Source organism: Nycticebus coucang, chromosome 2 (assembly GCF_027406575.1).
Source record: "Nycticebus coucang isolate mNycCou1 chromosome 2, mNycCou1.pri, whole genome shotgun sequence".
In the NCBI taxonomy this organism is placed as follows: Eukaryota; Metazoa; Chordata; class Mammalia; order Primates; family Lorisidae; genus Nycticebus; species Nycticebus coucang.
In genome coordinates, this window is record NC_069781.1 from 131,202,083 (window position 1) to 131,218,691 (window position 16,609).

Sequence of the window (16,609 nt, forward strand, 5' to 3'; positions counted from 1 at the left end):
CTCACCTGTCCAGTGCCTCATGTTTGGAGATGCCTTCCTATGGGCCTGGGCCACTCTTCCAGCTGGTTAACCCCAGCCTCACTTTTTCCAACTGATTTCACATGTGGAGGTGTAGAACCTCCCTGATCCCAGCCTTAAGCCCAGGGAGCCAGGCTTGCCTGTCCAGTGCCTTGTGTTTGGGGATGCCCTCCTGTGAGCCCGGGCCACTATTCTGGCTGGTTAACTCCAGCCTTGCTTTTTCTGGGTGGTTTCATATGCAGAGACCTAGTACCTCCCTGATCCCAGCCCTGGCCACCTATGGACTCACTCCATGAACCATGCTTGCCTGTCCAGTACCTCATGTGTGTGGACACCCTCCTACTAGCCTGGGTCACATTTTTCTGGTGTGGTTTAAGGTGACACATGGAGGCTGGGCCTCTCTGACCCCAGCCTTTAGCCACTTCCTTCCTCCTCCTCCTCCTCACAGGCTCTCTTTACATTCTCACTTTAACCTTATTTATTTTATTTTATTTTTTGCAGTTTTTGGCCAGGGCCGGGTTTGAACCTGCCACCTCTGGTACATGGGGCTGGTGCCCTACTCCTTGAGCCATAGGTGCCCCCCCCCCATTTATTTTATTTTTTTACCTCCAGTTTCCAATATGGAGACCAGTCAGTCATGGATTCCCCCTTCTTCACATTCAAGCTGCCTTTTAACTCACTTCAAGCCTCTAAAGCTCTATCCTGACCTTAAACCTAAATGCCTCATCTTTTTCTGTAATACTACTTGGCCTACATACAGACTAGGGTTCCTCAAACTACAGCCTGCCTGCCACATGAGACGGTGTGATTGTATTTGTTCCCATTTTGTTTTTTTTACTTCAAAATAAAATATGTGCAGTGTGCATAAGAATTTGTTCATAGTTTTGTTTAAAAAAAAAACTATAGTCCTGCCCTCCAATGTCCCCCTGTTTAAAAATTTTGAGGACCCCTGGCTAGACAATGGTTCCCAATGGCTTGAAATGGCACATTTAACCTCTTAGTCCTCACTGATCTCAATAATTACTGTCATAGATTAGGCAAATGGTCAGAGATTCCTACTTCCAGACCTTGTTCCTCCTCCAAAACGTTCCATCTCTGTGTTGGTCTTGTGAACCCTCTCAGAGCTTCCTTGCACGGGTCAAACCAGCTTCCCCCACTCATCCAAATCTCCATTGCCTTCTTTCCACCCAGCAGACAACCCCACCCCACTCTTCTACAACCCCTCCTCCCTCAACCTCATTCCTACCCGCAGAATTCCACCCCATCCCCCTCTCTCTCCACCACCCTCCACTGCACGTGGTAGAAAAAAAAAATGGTGGCCCCAGGAGAGAAAAGAAACATGACAGACTCCAAAAATTCCCCCAAGGTCCTCTGACCCCCCAGTGAGATCCCATTGAGCTGGCCTTCAAGGTGCAGCAGTGCCTCTCAGAGCTTCAGTTATCAGCTTCCTCCATTAGACAAAACCTGGCTACTTCTTGAAATTCCAAGGAGCATTCCAAAAAAACAAAATCTCCCCTGGGACCATATTTTAATTGCAGCAAACCAGACTTCTGAGCAAAGTAGTGCCCAAATCCAAATCCTACCCAAACCTTGTCCTCACTGGAAGTCTGGCTGCCCAGGTCTTTCGGAAGATCTGGTTTCTTTTCTTTCTTTCTTTTTTTTTTTTGGCAGTTTTTGGCCGGGGGTGGGTTTGAACCCACCACCTCCGGCATATGGGGTTGGTGCCTTACTCCTTTGAGCCACAGGTGCCACCCCTTTTTTTTCTTTTCTTTTCTTTTTTTTTTTTTTTGCTGTTTTTGTCCAGGGCTGGGTTTGAACCCACCACCTCCAGCATATGGGGCCAGCGCCCTAGTCCTTTGAGCCATAGGCACTGCCAAGAAGATCTGGTTTCATAGTCACGTTGAGGACATAGCAAATTTCTTGACCTTTTAAGCCTAGGTGTGAAAGACTGACAATCCCTGGAAAATCAGGATACCCCCTGGATACTGTCCTGGAAAACTAAACTCTGGATTTTTTTGCTAGTTTTTTGCTAGTGGAAGGTAAGCCAATTTCTTTTCTAATAAACATGGAAACAACTTTTTCCATCCTGCCACCCTATGAAGGCCCTCTAAAACAGAGATCTCAGTGGTGGAAATTACTGATAATTTACTGTGACCTCAGGCTACTCCATCCTTGTGGTGCTAGAATCATGGGCTCCTTGGTTAAGGCGACCAATTATAATTTTTTTCATTCTCTGTTTTGGACCAGTAATCCTCCATCTCAACTCTCAATTTATTGACCAGGCAGTGACCCCCAAAACAGCTGCTCGTATCCTCACCCTACGTGGATATCTACCAATTCAAACAGAAGACCCAAGAATGTTCCTGTAAACATCACTCCCTTATCCCCACACCCTTCCTCCTCCCCATTTTCCTCTTCTTTACAGGGAGCCCACACCGCCTCTCATCCCACAGGAAGCAGTCAAAGAGATACCACACCCATTATCCCACTTCCTTATAGTAGACAGGGATAATGGAGTCAAATGTATGGACCTGCCCAAATAGAATCAACCCACCCAAAAAATCAGATGTTTCCACCCAGGAAAGGGAGTGTGCCAATCCCCACCCTTCCAACCTTTAAAAACCCCCCATTCACCTTAACCCATGTGCTGACTTCCTTCTTGAGCTCAGCTCACCTGCACCCAGGTAGAAATAAAGGCTGATGTTGCCCATACAGAACCTTATGTTCCAGAATAATCTTTTATTTTCATTCTTTGACCTCTCTCCAAGGTATTAAAATGCAAATATTACCTACTGAAGTGGGGTAATCCATTAAACCATTACCATTCAAGTGGCTGGCTCTTCCATGCTGGAGGAGAGTCCTAGGGAAAAAGGATTGAGAAGTTTTGACATCAGAAAATAGAGCAGCTAAACTTTAGGGGTCCTGCTATGGAGGCTGCCTCAGTGTCCTGGGTACCTGAGACAGGGGAGGCAGCCCAGGGCAGGGGAATGCACATACCACATGTCACTATTCTCAGCACCGCTGTCAAAGACAGCCCTCCTCTCCCACAGCATCTGAGGGGTGCCTATTGGCAGGACTTTCCTTGAGTTACTATATAGAGCAAACTAACAAAATCAGTAAATCAGTATGGTTCCTGCTTCCTGGCAACTAACAAATCAGCACAGACCACGCTGAGCCAGATTGAAATATTAGAAACAGACACAAATTAATAAAATGGGAGTTTATGTTTTTACATTAATGAAAAGCAAATGGCTTAATGTATTTGGTGGAAGGATATGTGAGACAGGAATTGTGGTGGAATTCATCACCCCTTATCTAAATAAGAAGAATTTCTTTGTAGGTCAGTAGCTCAGAAATTGTTTTAAGAATGTGGAAGCAGAGTGCTTTCACTAACGCAGCTGAGAGGGAGCATTCCAGCAAAGACATGGCTTTGGGAAAAGGATAGAACAAAGAGAGAATGTGAAAAGGTAAACGCTTTGAATATAAGTGCCAGGTGCATTCAGGCAAGGTGGGGGGATGAAGAACAAAAGGATGTGGCCCAGTTTGAGGAACATACTTTGATGTTCACTTGGTTTGGAGTGCTCATTTCAGATTACTCATTCCTAAAAGATAATGGCCTTTTATCACAACTCCCTCTGCTAGTCACAGTTCTGCTTGGGTCTGGAATTCAAAGTGTCCTGGACTAAGTGAATAAACATTGCAACAAATAGTAGGAAAATTCAGCTAGTTCATGTCCAGCAACACCCAAAACTCATAACACATCTAGGCAGCCATCAATAGCATCCCTTCCACCCTACCCCCACCTCAATCCTGGGAGAACCTGACCTTGCCCCTCTCTCTCCCTCAGACATATGATTTGTCTTTTCTTTTCACATTATCTTTGGCAACCATTTAAATCAATTATTTTATTCTGGAAATTTTCATATATACACAAAAATAGAGAGACCAGACTATGGACCTACATGTACCAATGCCAGCTTCAAAAAATATTGTCATTATAATCTGCCCCCCCGCCCCACAACACACACATTAAATTATTTCAAAGTCAATCCCAGACATTAGGGCTGAGGCTCAAGGTTTCAGGATGGAGCCATTCTAGTAATCTGACAACCTGCTCTTCCAGCCTACAAGCCCCCTTACTTTGTCCATTCTCCTTATCCTACTAGAAAAAAATCTAGATGTGCTCACTCGATGCTCCTGGTCTTTCATTTATTAGCTGCCTGGTCTCAGGCAAGTCTTGAGTCAAGACTTGGAGTGACAATTTGATTATTAATAAAATATAGTAATAGCATGAAGTTTAGAGGGCAGAGGTAATCACTGAGGACAGTATTTTTCAAACAACCATTCCCAATGGGTACTCAGAATTGTTCCTCTGACTTTGATTCTGAACTTTTTTTGATACACACACACACACACACACACACATATCAAGTTCAGAATTGAGATATATATATATACACACACACACACACACACACACACACACATTACTGGAATGCCCCCTCCCAGCTGTGTTAGTGAAAGCACTCAGGTTGTTTGAAAGTATATATATATATAAAATAAATATATGCATATAGATAATAAATAAATAATTATTTATTTATTTATTTATTTAGAGACAGAGTCTCACTCTGCTGTCCAGGCTAGAGTGTCCTGGCATCAGCCTAGCTCACAGCAACCTCAAACTCCTGGATTCAGGCAATCCTCCTGCCTTAGCCTTCTGAGTAACTGGAACTATAGAGGCACACCACCACACCAAGGTAATTTTTCTATTTTTAGTAGAGACTGGGTCTGGCTCTTGCTCAGGCTGGTCTTGAACTCCTGAGCTCAAACCATCTACCAGCCGCTGCCTCCCACAGTGCTAGGATTACAGATGTGAGTCAGCATGCCTGGCTCCCTGTATGACTATTTTGAAGTAAATTTCTTGTAAACAGCAAATAGTTAAGTCATGATCTTTTATCCACTCTGCTAATCACTGCTGTATTTAGATCACTTACATTTAATGCAATTATTGGTATGTTAGGGCTTTAGTCTGACTGTTTTACTACTGTTTTCTGTTTGTTTCCTCTGTTTCTTTTCTTGTTCCATTCTCTCATTCTCTAGTGAGTTACTTAAATAATTTTCTAGAATTCTTTTTTATTTATCTGAAATATTCAAAGTATATCTTTTTGGATAGCTTTCCTGATGATTTCTATAGATATTAAAACATGCATATGTAACTTATCACAGTCTTCTAGTGTCAATATTTTACCACTTCATGTGTAAGATGGAATATTTAGCCATTCATCCCTCCCTTATAATTTAACTGCCTTAAATAATTCCTCTCTATACGTTGAGTCACATCAAATGATGTTGTAATTTTTCCTTCAACCATCAAACTTAATTTTAAAAAGTAAAGAGAATAGCCTATTTCACTTAACTCTATTCTTACCTAATTTATTATATATTTTTCTTTTTTCTGTTTTTTTGTTTTTTCTTTTTGAGACAGAGATCTCACTTGTCACTCTCAGTAGAGTACTGTGACGTCATAGCTCACAGCAACCTCAAACACTTGGGCTCAAGTGATTCTCTCTCTCTTTTTTTTCCTCTGTCAATTTTTTATTTTATTTTATTTTTTAAATTTTTTTTAATTATTGTTAAATCATAGCTGTGTACATTAGTGCAATCAAGGGGTACAATGTGCTGGTTTCATATACAATCTGAAATATTCTGATCAAACTGTTCAACGTAGCCTTCATGGCATTTTCTTAGTTCTTGTATGTAGACATTTGTATTCTGCATTTAGTAAGTTTTGCCTATACCCATTCTAAGATGCACCGTAGGTGTGGCCCCACCCATTACCCTCCCTCCACCCCAACCACCTCCCTCCCTTCCCCTTCCTTGGTCCTTTCCCCATATTCTTGTGCTATAGTTGGATTATAGCCTTTGTATGAAAGCTATAAATTAGCTTAATAGTAGGGCTGAGTACATTGGATACTTTTTCTTCCATTCTTGAGATACTTTGCTATGAAGAATATGTTCCAACTCCATCCATGTAAACATGAAAGAGGTAAAGTCTCCATCTTTCTTTAAGGCTGCATAATATTTCATGGTATACATGTACCACAATTTGCTAGTCCATTCATGGATCAAGGGGCACTTGGGCTTCTTGAATGACTTAGCAATTATGAATTGGGCTGCAATAAACATTCTGGTATAGATATCTTTGTTATATTGTGATTTTTGGTCTTCTGGGTATAAACCTAGTAGGGGAATTATAGGATCGAATGTCAGGTCTATTTTTAGATCTCTAAGTACTCTCCAAACATCCTTCCAAAAGGAATGTATTAGTGTACATTCCTACCAGCAATGTGCCCTTTTCTCCACATCCACGCCAACATCTCTGGTTTTGGGATTTTGTTATGTGGGCTACTCTTACTGGGATTAGGTGATATCTCAAAGTAGTTTTGATTTGCATTTCCTGATGACTAATGATGACGAGCTTTTTTTCATGTGTCTGTAGATCATGCGTCTGTCTTCTTAGAGAAGTTTCTCTTTAAGTCCTTTGCTCACCATGAGATGGGATCACTTGTACTTTTCTTGCTAATACATTTGAGTTCTCTGTGGATTCTGGTTATTAAACCTTTATCAGAGGTATAACCTGCAAATATTTTCTCCCATTCTGAGGGCTGTCTTCTTGCTTTACTTACTATGCTCTTGGTTGTGCAGAAGCTTTTTAGTTTGATCAGGTCCCAGTAGTGTATGTTTGATACTGCTTCAATTGCCTGGGGAGTCCTCCTCATAAAATATTCACCCAGGCCCATTCCTTCAAGAGTTTTCCCTGCACTTTCTTCAAGTATTTTTATAGTTTCACATCTTAAGTTTAAATCTTTTATCCAGTGAGAGTCTGTCTTAGTTAATGGTGAAAGGTGCGGGTCCAGTTTCAGTCTTTTACAGGTCGCCAGCCAGTTCACCCAGCACCATTTGTTACATAGGAAATCTTTTCCCCACTGAATGTTTTTAATTGGCTTGTCAAAATTCAAATAACGGTAAGTAGCTGGATTCATCTCTTGGTTCTCTATTCTGTTCCAGACATCTACTTCTCTGTTTTTGTGCCAGTACCATGCTGTTTTGATCACTATTGATTTATAGTACAGTCTCAGGTCTGTTTTTATTTCTGAGTAATGTTTTGGCTATTCGAGTTTTTTTCTGATTCCATATAAAATGAAGTGTTATTTTTTCAGGATCTTTAAAATATGACAATGGAGCTTTAATAGGAATTGCATTAAAATCATATATTGCTGTGGGTAGTATAGACATTTTAACAATGTTGATTCTTCCCAGCCATGAGCATGGTATATTTTTCCATTTATTAGCATCTTCAGCTATTTATTTTCTTAAAGTTTCATAGTTCTCTCTTTCTTTTTTAATTTATTAATTTATTTTTTTTTGGTAGAGACAGAGTCTCACTTTACCGCCTTCGGTAGAGTGCCATGATGTCACATGACTCACAGCAACCTCTAGCTCTCGGGCTTCCATGATTCTCCTGCCTCAACCTCCTGAGCAGTTGGGACTACAGGTTCCCGCCGCAATGCCCGGCTATTTTTTGGTTGCAGTTCAGCTGTGGCTGGGTTTGAACCCGCCACCCTCAGTACATGGTTTCATAGTTCTCTTTATAGAGACTTTTCACATTCATTGTTAGGTATACTCCCAAATATTTCATCTCCTTTGGCACTACTGTGAAAGGAATAGAGTCCTTGACTATTTTTTCAGCTTGGCTATTGTTGGTATATATAAAGGCTACAGATTTATGGGTGCTGATTTTGTAGCCTGAGACGTTGCTGGCTTGATCAGTTCTAAAAGTTTTGTAGTAGAATCCCTGGTGTTTTCCAGATATACGACCATATCATCTGCAAAGAGTGAAAGTTTGATCTCTTCTGACCCTATGTGGATACCCTTGATCGCCTTTTCTTCCCTAATTGCAATGGCTAAAACTTCCATTACAATGTTAAAGAGCAGTGGAGACAATGGGCAACCTTGTCTGGTTCCTGATCTAAGTAAATTCAATGAAATCTAAATGATTTCAATTTAACTCCATTCAATACGATATTGGCTGTGGGTTTGCTGTAGATGGCCTCTATTAGTTTAAGAAATGTCCCTTCTGGGCAGCGCCTGTGGCTCAAGGAGTAGGGCGCCGGTCCCATATGCCAGAGGTGGCGGGTTCAAACCCAGCCCTGGCCAAAAATAAAAAAAAAAAAAAAAGAAATGTCCCTTCTATACCAATTTTCTTTTCTTTTCTTTCTTTTTTTTTTTTTTGTAGAGACAGAGTTTCACTTTATTGCCCTCGGTAGAGTGCCATGGTGTCACACAGCTCACAGCAACCTCCAACTCCTGGGCTTAGGCGATTCTCCTGCCTCAGCCTCCTGAGTAGCTGGGACTACAGGTGCCCGCCACAACGCCTGGCTATTTTTTTGTTGCAGTTTGGCCTGGGCTGGGTTTGAACCCACCACCCTCAGTATATGGGGCCTGCGCTCTGCTCACTGAGCCACAGGAACCGCCCTATACCAATTTTCTTAAGTGTTCTGATCATGAAGAATGCTGGATATTATCAAAAGCTTTTTCTGCATCAATTGAGAGAATCATATGGTCTTTATTTTTTAGTTTGTTTATGTGCTGAATTACATTTATAGATTTACGTATATTGAACCAGCCTTGAGACCCTGGGATAAATCCCACTTGGTCATGGTGTATAATTTTTTTGATGTGCTGTTGGATTCTGTTTGTTAGGATCTTATTGAGTATTTTTGCATCAATATTCATTAGTGATATTGGTCTATAATTTTCCTTTCTTGTTGGGTCTTTCCCTGGTTTTGGGATCAAGGTGATGTTTGCTTCATAGATTGTGTTGGGTAGTATTCCTTCTTTTTCTATATTTTGAAAGAGGTTTAGTAATATAGGTACTAGTTCTTCTTTAAAGGTTTGGTAAAATTCTGACATAAAGCCATCTGGTCCTGGGCTTTTCTTTTTAGGGAGATTTTGTATAGTTGATGCTATCTCAGAAGTTGATATAGGCCTGTTCAACATTTCCACTTCATTCTGGCTAAGTCTTGGTAGGTGGCGTACTTCCAAGTATTGGTCGATTTCCTTTAGATTTTCATATTTCTGAGAGTAAAGTTTCTTGTAATATTCATTAAGGATTTTTTGAATTTCTGAGGGGTCTGTTGTTATTTCATCTTTACCATTTCTAATTGATGAAATTAGAGATTTTACTCTTTTTTTCCTGGTTAGGTTGGCCAAAGATTTATCTATTTTATTGACCTTTTCAAAAAACCAACTTTTGTATTTATTGATCTGCTGTATAATTCTTTTGTTTTCAATTTCATTTAATTCTGCTCTGATTTTGATTATTTCTTTTCTTCTGCTGGGTTTGGGGTTGGAATGTTCTTCCTTCTCCAGTTGCTTGAGATGTCCCATTAAGTTATTAACTTCCTCTCTTTCCATTTTTCTGAAGAAGGCTTGCAGTGCTATAAATTTACCTCTTGGGACTGCCTTTGCAGTATCCCAGAGGTTCTGATAATTTGTGTCTTGATTGTTGTTTTGTTCCAAAAATTTGGTGATTTCCTTCTTAATCTCATCTATAACCCATCTATCCTTCAGCATAAGGTTCTTTAGCTTCCATATTCAGATTCCTGTTGTTATTGAGTTCAACTTTTATTCCATGATGGTCTGAGAAGATCCAAGTAATAATTTCTATTTTTTAAAATTTGCTGAGGATAGATTTGTGGCCTGGCATGTGGTTGATTTTGGAGTATGTTCCATGGGCTGATGAGAAGAACGTGTATTCAGTTTTGTTTTGGGATGAAATTTTCTGTAGATGTCTGTGAAATCCAGATGTTGAAAGGTTAAGTTTAAATCTAAAATTTCTTTGCTTAGCTTCTTTTTGGAAGATTTATCCAGCACTGCTAGAGGGGTGTTAAAATCTCCAACTACTATGGAACTGGAGGAAATCAATTTGCTCATGTCTGTTAGAGTTTCTCTTATAAATTGAGGTGCATTCTGGTTGGGTGCATAAATATTAATAATTGAAATCTCATCATATTGAGTATTACCTTTAACAAATATGAAGTGTCCATCCTTATCCTTCCTTATTTCAGTTGGTTTAAAGCCTATTGTATCTGCGAATAGGATTGCAACGCCTGCTTTTTTCTGCTTTCCATTTGCCTGGAGTATAGATGACCATCTTTTCACTTGAGTCTATATTTGTCTTTTAAGGTAAGATGCGATTCTTATATGTAGCAGATATCTGGCTTGAGTTTTTGTACCCAGTCAGCCAACCTGTGCCTCTTTAGAGGACAATTTAAACCATTCACATTAATTGAGAATATTGATAAGCCCTTCAAGAGTCTGGTGGACATTTTTAATCCTTTTGGGATTGCGGAAGCTGGATTTGATCAAAAGTTTCTGAGTGGGTTTACTTTTGTGGTGGAGGATTACGCTAGTCTTTATGGAGGATAGGTCTGAGAATATCCTGGAGAGCTGGTTTAGTTATGAAGAAATTTAGCAAATTTCTTCAACATGTGAATGTCATTAAAGTATTTAATTTCTCCATCATAAATGAAACTCAGTTTAGCTGGTTACAGGATCCTGGTTTGAAACTTATTTTGTTTTAGGAGATTAGAAGTCGATGACCATCCTCTTCTAGCTTGAAAAGTTTCAGCAGAGAGATCTGCAGTTATTCAAATATTCTTCCCCTTGTAGGTTATGGCTTTCTTTCATCTGGCTGCTTTCAGAATTTTCTCCTTCATATTAACTTTAGTGAAATTGATTATGATGTGTCTGGGGGATGTCTTATTTGGGTTGAGTTGTGCTGGAGTTCTCAAACTGCTATTTGAGTTTCAGAACCTCTTGGCATGTCTGGAAAGTTCTCCTTCATAATCTCATGAAGAAGAGACTCTGTGCCTTGTGAAGCCACTTCATCGCTTTCGGGGATCCTTATAAGAGTAATATTGCTTTTCTTCAAATTATCCCAGAGCTCTCAGAGAAAGTGGTCTGTTTTTGCCCTCCATTTCTCTTCCTTTTTGAGAGTTTAGGAGCATTTGAAAGCTTTGTCTTCAATGTCAGAAATCCTTTCTTCTGCTTGCTCCATTCTGTTACTGAGGGATTCTACTCTGTTTCTCAGATCTTTGAGGGCTGCAACTTCTTGTCTCAATGCGTCAAAATCTTTGGTCATTTGGTCTTTGAATTCATTGATTTCTTGAAATATCTTTTGGGTTACTGCTTGGAATTCTAATTCGATCTTATTTGCTATCCAGATTCTGAATTCAATTTCTGACATCTCAGCTATTTGTTTGTGCATGGGATCTTGTGCTGTGTCTGCCCAATTTTTTCTTGGGGGAGTTGATCTAATCTGATTATTCATATTGCCAGAGTTTTTCTGTTGATTTTGCCTCATGATTGTTTTTCACCGTTGCCTCTAGCTGTCCTCAGAGTTGGGGAGGTGTCTCTCCAAGATTAGACCCCAGCAGGATCACTCTATTGTTGCTTGATCTTTGTATGGAGTGACCCTGTGTAGCTCCTCTGGGGCTGCCCCAGCCAGGGAGTTCTGGTTTTGGGAGCAGCTCCGGAGTGTGACACACCCGGATCCAGCAACAGGGCTGGGGATGATGCACGTGGTTCTGGGAGTGCCTGGTGCCCGGTGACTTTGGCACAGAGAACCCAAGGCTCCAGCAGTCTCTGGCCAGGAGAAGGGCTCTGTGCAGAGGCAGGGAGAGCTCCAGAGGGTGCGCGGCTACCAGAGTCCCTGGCCAGATGAGCGGGCCGGTATGGAGGAAGGGAGGGTATGGGAGGGAGGATGCAGGATTGCGTGGCTCTGGAGTTCATGTTCAGGGCGTGCAGAGGCCTGGCGGGCACAGGTCACGGGTTGTGGGTCGCGGTGCCGCTCATGTGGACGTCTGGGTGGCCGCGGGTCGCAGGTCAGGGGTCACAGCACTGCTCGTATGGAGGCCTGCACAGGAGGGGGGCTCAGCGTGGAAGGTGCGAGGCCACGCAGCTGCTGGTGGTGATCCTGGTCTGGGGGCTTGATGCAGCCCCCAGAGTCTCTGGCTGGGGGGCTGTTTGGTCTGGCTGACAGGGAGGGGAGGCACTGCTCAAGAACCTCCTCCTCAGTCTCAGAAGGGGTTAGGCTCCTGGTTCATCAGGTAAGGAGGGAAGGGCGTACTGGTAGTTCAGAATGGCAGGGAAGATCTTTGTTTGATATTTCTGCCTAGCAAGAGAGTGTTCAGAGTCACGGCAAGGTCCCTCTGAGGAAGTAGTCCCCACTTCCCATAGCACTCACCCATGGGGTGAGGCAAGAAGTCCACAGTTCACCACTTGTCCGTAGAAAACCCACAGGAGCAAACGAAGAGAGAAAAGAAAGGAGACAGAAGAACAAAGAAAAACCACAGCTTCCTTGGGGGGGGGATGGACACCTCTCCTTCCAGATGAATTTTGTACCTGAATCTTGGTTTCTTGGAGTTGCAGCTTGCCTTAACAGAAGTGACCTGTAGTTATCATCTCTCTCTCAGCTGGGCTCTCAGTTTTCAGCTTAATTGGGCTGTTTCTGGACATTATCTTTCCTTTTGGACAGGAGCCTCCCTCAGAAGCTGCTCTCAGTCGGCCATCTTGCCCTTCCCCTTCAAGCTATTCTCTTGCCTCAGCTTCTGATATTATATTTTTTCCTTCCTCATGTTCCAAGTTCCCTTTGTCATTTTCTTTCTATTTAAAGTAATTCCTTTATTCTTTCTTCTAGAGTAGGTCTGCTGGTAACAAATTTTCCTGGCTTTCCTTTATCTGAGAACACTCTTATTTTCTCTTCATTCCTGAAAGACATTTTTGTTGGCTATAGAGTTCTGGGTTAACAATATTTTTCTTTCAGCACTTGAAAAAGGTACTACTTCCCTCTGGACTCCATGATTTCTGATGAGATAGCCACCATCTTTTGAACTATTGTTCCCCTACATGTAATGTGTTATTTGTTTCTAAGTGTTTTTCTATGTCCTTAGTTTTTAGGAGTTTGATTATAATGTGTCTGATCATGGGGTTCTTAAATTATCCTGTTTGGAGTTCACTTACCTTCTTGAATCTGTAGATTTCTTCTTTTTGCCAAATTTGGGGAAATTTCGGCATTATTTCTTCAAATATTTTTTTCAACCCCACTCTCTTTCTCCTCTCTTCTTGGAACTTTGATGATATAAATATTAGATCTTTTGTTATTGTCTCACAGGTTCCTGCAGCTTTGTTCATTTTTTTCAGTCTATTTTCTGTCTGTTGTCCAAACTGGGTAAGTTCTGTTCCTCTGATTTCAAGTTCACAAGTTCTTCCTCTATTATCTCTTCTTTGCTGTGAAGCACAGTGAATTTTAAGTTTCGATCACTATATTTTGTCAGTTCTATAATTTCCATTTAGTTCTTTATTTTTAATTTTTTTTTTTTTTTGAGACAGAGCCTCAAGCTGTCACACTAGGTAGAGTGCTGTGGCATCACAGTTCACAGCAACCTCCAACTCCTGGGCTTAAGCGATTCTCTTGCCTCAGCCTCCCAAGTAGCTTGGATACAGACACCCCCACAACGCCCAGCTATTTTTTTGTTGTGGCTGTCATTGTTGTTTGGCAGCCTTGGGCTGGATTTGAACCCACCAACTCAGGTGTATGTGGCTGGTGCCTCAGCCGCTTGATCTACAGGCACCGAGCCCATTTAGTTCTTTTTATATCTTCTCTTTTTTGCTGAAATTTTCTATTTTTTGATGTGCTTCGAGAGGGTTCCTAAATGCTTCTTAGAGCATTTGTTATGGTAGCTGCTTTAAAATTCTTATCAGAAAATCCCATCTGAATCATCTCAGGGTTAGTATCTATTGATGGCTTTTTCAAGTTGTGATTTTTTTTCTGGTCCTTAGCATAATGATTTTTAAAAATATCCTGGATATTTAGATATTATATTATGAGACTCTGGGTCCTATTTAAATCTTCCTTTTAGCAGTCTTAGCACACAAGTGCAATTTGCTTCATTTGTGTGCTACCTTGAGGAAAATTCGAAAACTCTCATGGTATTTCATTTCAAGTTTTTTTTTTGGCCGGGGCTGGGTTTGAACCCGCCACCTCTAGCATATGGGACCTGCGCCCTACTCCTTGAGCCACAGGCGCTGCCCTGTCATGTTTATCTTTATCAGTTTCATGTGTGTTTTACTTAGGGGAGTCTACCCAGAACTTTATATATAGGTTTTAAAAGTCCATTTGTCTAACTTCATCCACTCTGAAATTTTCTCTAGTTGGGAAGGGAGGAATACCATCTGCTACTTCTGAGTAGACAATAGAGGTCCAGGCTCCCTAGTCAGGCTCATTGACATCACTCTGGCTAGGCAGGAGGGTGGCTGTGGGGAACTGGGATTGGCTGGGTATTGCCAAAATGATTTCTATTTTGGTAGGAGCCCTTTTCCTAGATTTCGGCTAGAGAGAGTAGGCTTTTCTTGGGGCTTTAAAAAAACGATATTAGTTGGTGTTTCTGTGTTTCAGACTTCTCTAGAACTCCATCTATGATATATGGGAAATAAAAAGAGACCCCAAGGAAATCACCACCTGTCATGTTATAACCAGGATTTTTAGTCCTAGGTCTAAATGGGGATAAATGAGAGTACTCTGTTTTGTCTGGTTCATCACCTTTAGGGGCTTCTCTGGGGCAAAGTTATGCTGGTTACAATTTAAGAAGGACTCAGCCCTATTTTGCCTTTGCCTTGGACTTGGTAGTTTTCTCTGCCTTGTCTGGGGACAGAGAGCATCTTCCCAAATTCAGAGTTTTCCTCGTGAAGGTTCAAAGTACCTGGAAGTCTTGGAACAATCATAGAACACTTTCTGAATTCTGAAAAAGTCTCTGCCAGCCAGTGCATCCTGGATTGCCTGCCTGCCCAGATCACACGGTGTGGGGGAGGTGGAGATGGGGGTAAGGCATTGGATCAACAACAGCGTCCTCATTGCAATACTCAGTACCCTGAACTTCACAGCTGTGCCACAGAGCTGTTTTGCCATTCTTCCCTCACCACTTTGTGGTCTCTTCCCGGAGACCACAAAAGCCAAAAATTAGGAAAGCAAAATCAATCCCAGAGGTGCTATTTCAATCTTATGAGCAGTTGGTAAAACAAACTTCCCCAGATCATTATAAATGCAGGTGCCTGCAGTTTTCCCTCAGTCTGTACCTTTGTCCCAGAGCAGAAAAATCACACCTAGGTAATAAAGTATTTGTTTTAAAAAGGAAAGATCACTTGAGACTCCAATAATTATTTGTTCTCACAGAGGAAACTATTGCTGGAGATAATCTTGTATCACCTCATCTTTCTTTTTTCTCAGTTGTTGGATTTAGAAGTTAATTCCCCAAAAGTTTCATATCAGACTTCCAAAAATCTGCTGAATCCTATAATTCAGAGCTTTGATTTGTTTACCTCCAGGCTGATCTATGAGGAAACTGCTTAGAGCTTTCCAACTGATATGTCTCTTCCAACAACACAATTCTAAAAATGGGCTCTCCGGGATCACTTCCTCAGCTGCCCTTCTCTTTGGTAGTGAAAATTCACTTTCTTTTACTCCCCAAAGAATTCTCCAAGAGTAACCAGCAAGGATCAGTGGTTATTCTTGAGGTTGCTGCTAACGGCTTAGATCATATGGGATAGCACGGGATCTTGTATTGTTTAAAAACTTAAAAAGAAAAAGGTCATTGCAGGTAGATGACAGTAGAAGCAGAAAATGTATCCTTTTTTGGTAGAGAATAAAATTAAGATAGAAATATTTTTTAAAAAATTGGGCAGCACCTGTGGCTCAGTGAGTAGAGTGTCGGCCCCATATGCCAAGGGTGGCGGGTTTGGACCCAGCCCCGGCCAAACTGCAACAGAAAAATAGCTGGGCGTTGTGGCGGGTGCCTGTAGTCCCAGCTGCTCAGGAGGCTGAGGCAAGAGAATCGCGTAAGCCCAAGAGTTAGAGGTTGCTGTGAGCCGTGTGATACCATGGCACTCTACCCAGGGGCGGTACAGTGAGACTGTCTCTACGAAAAAAAGAAGAAATATTTTTTAAAAAATTATTATTGAAATCTGCAATCATTTCACAGTAGTTTCTAACCATCCTTCTCTGCATCTCTAGAATTTTCTTCTTACATGAATGTAATGGGGGCTTTTCCAATTACTTCTTACTTAATTTTGTCTACTTACTTGTTTCAAAAGAAGTGAAGAGAATTGATTAATATAAATCAAGTCACTGATTGTTGTGAGCCCCCCACCCCCCACCCCATTCCTTATTTTTAGAGTCTTAAGTGGTTCCCAAACTTTTCCTTGTGGGCAAAACCTCTCATAAGCAACCTTGAATTCCTTTTATAATTAATGTATAACTGCAGGGTTGCCATCAACAGAAATATGAATTCCAACACCAGGTTGGTTAATTTACCTTTGCAGTATTTAAGGCATGTAATCAGGTAGCCTTAAACAGGGCTAACAGATGCTAGGAAATGTCCTGATTTATGTCTGTGGTCTTTGGGGATTGTCTCCAGCTTCCATATGGGCAAGACAAGGGGTCTCCTTACTGCCTGTGAGTGGGTCATGG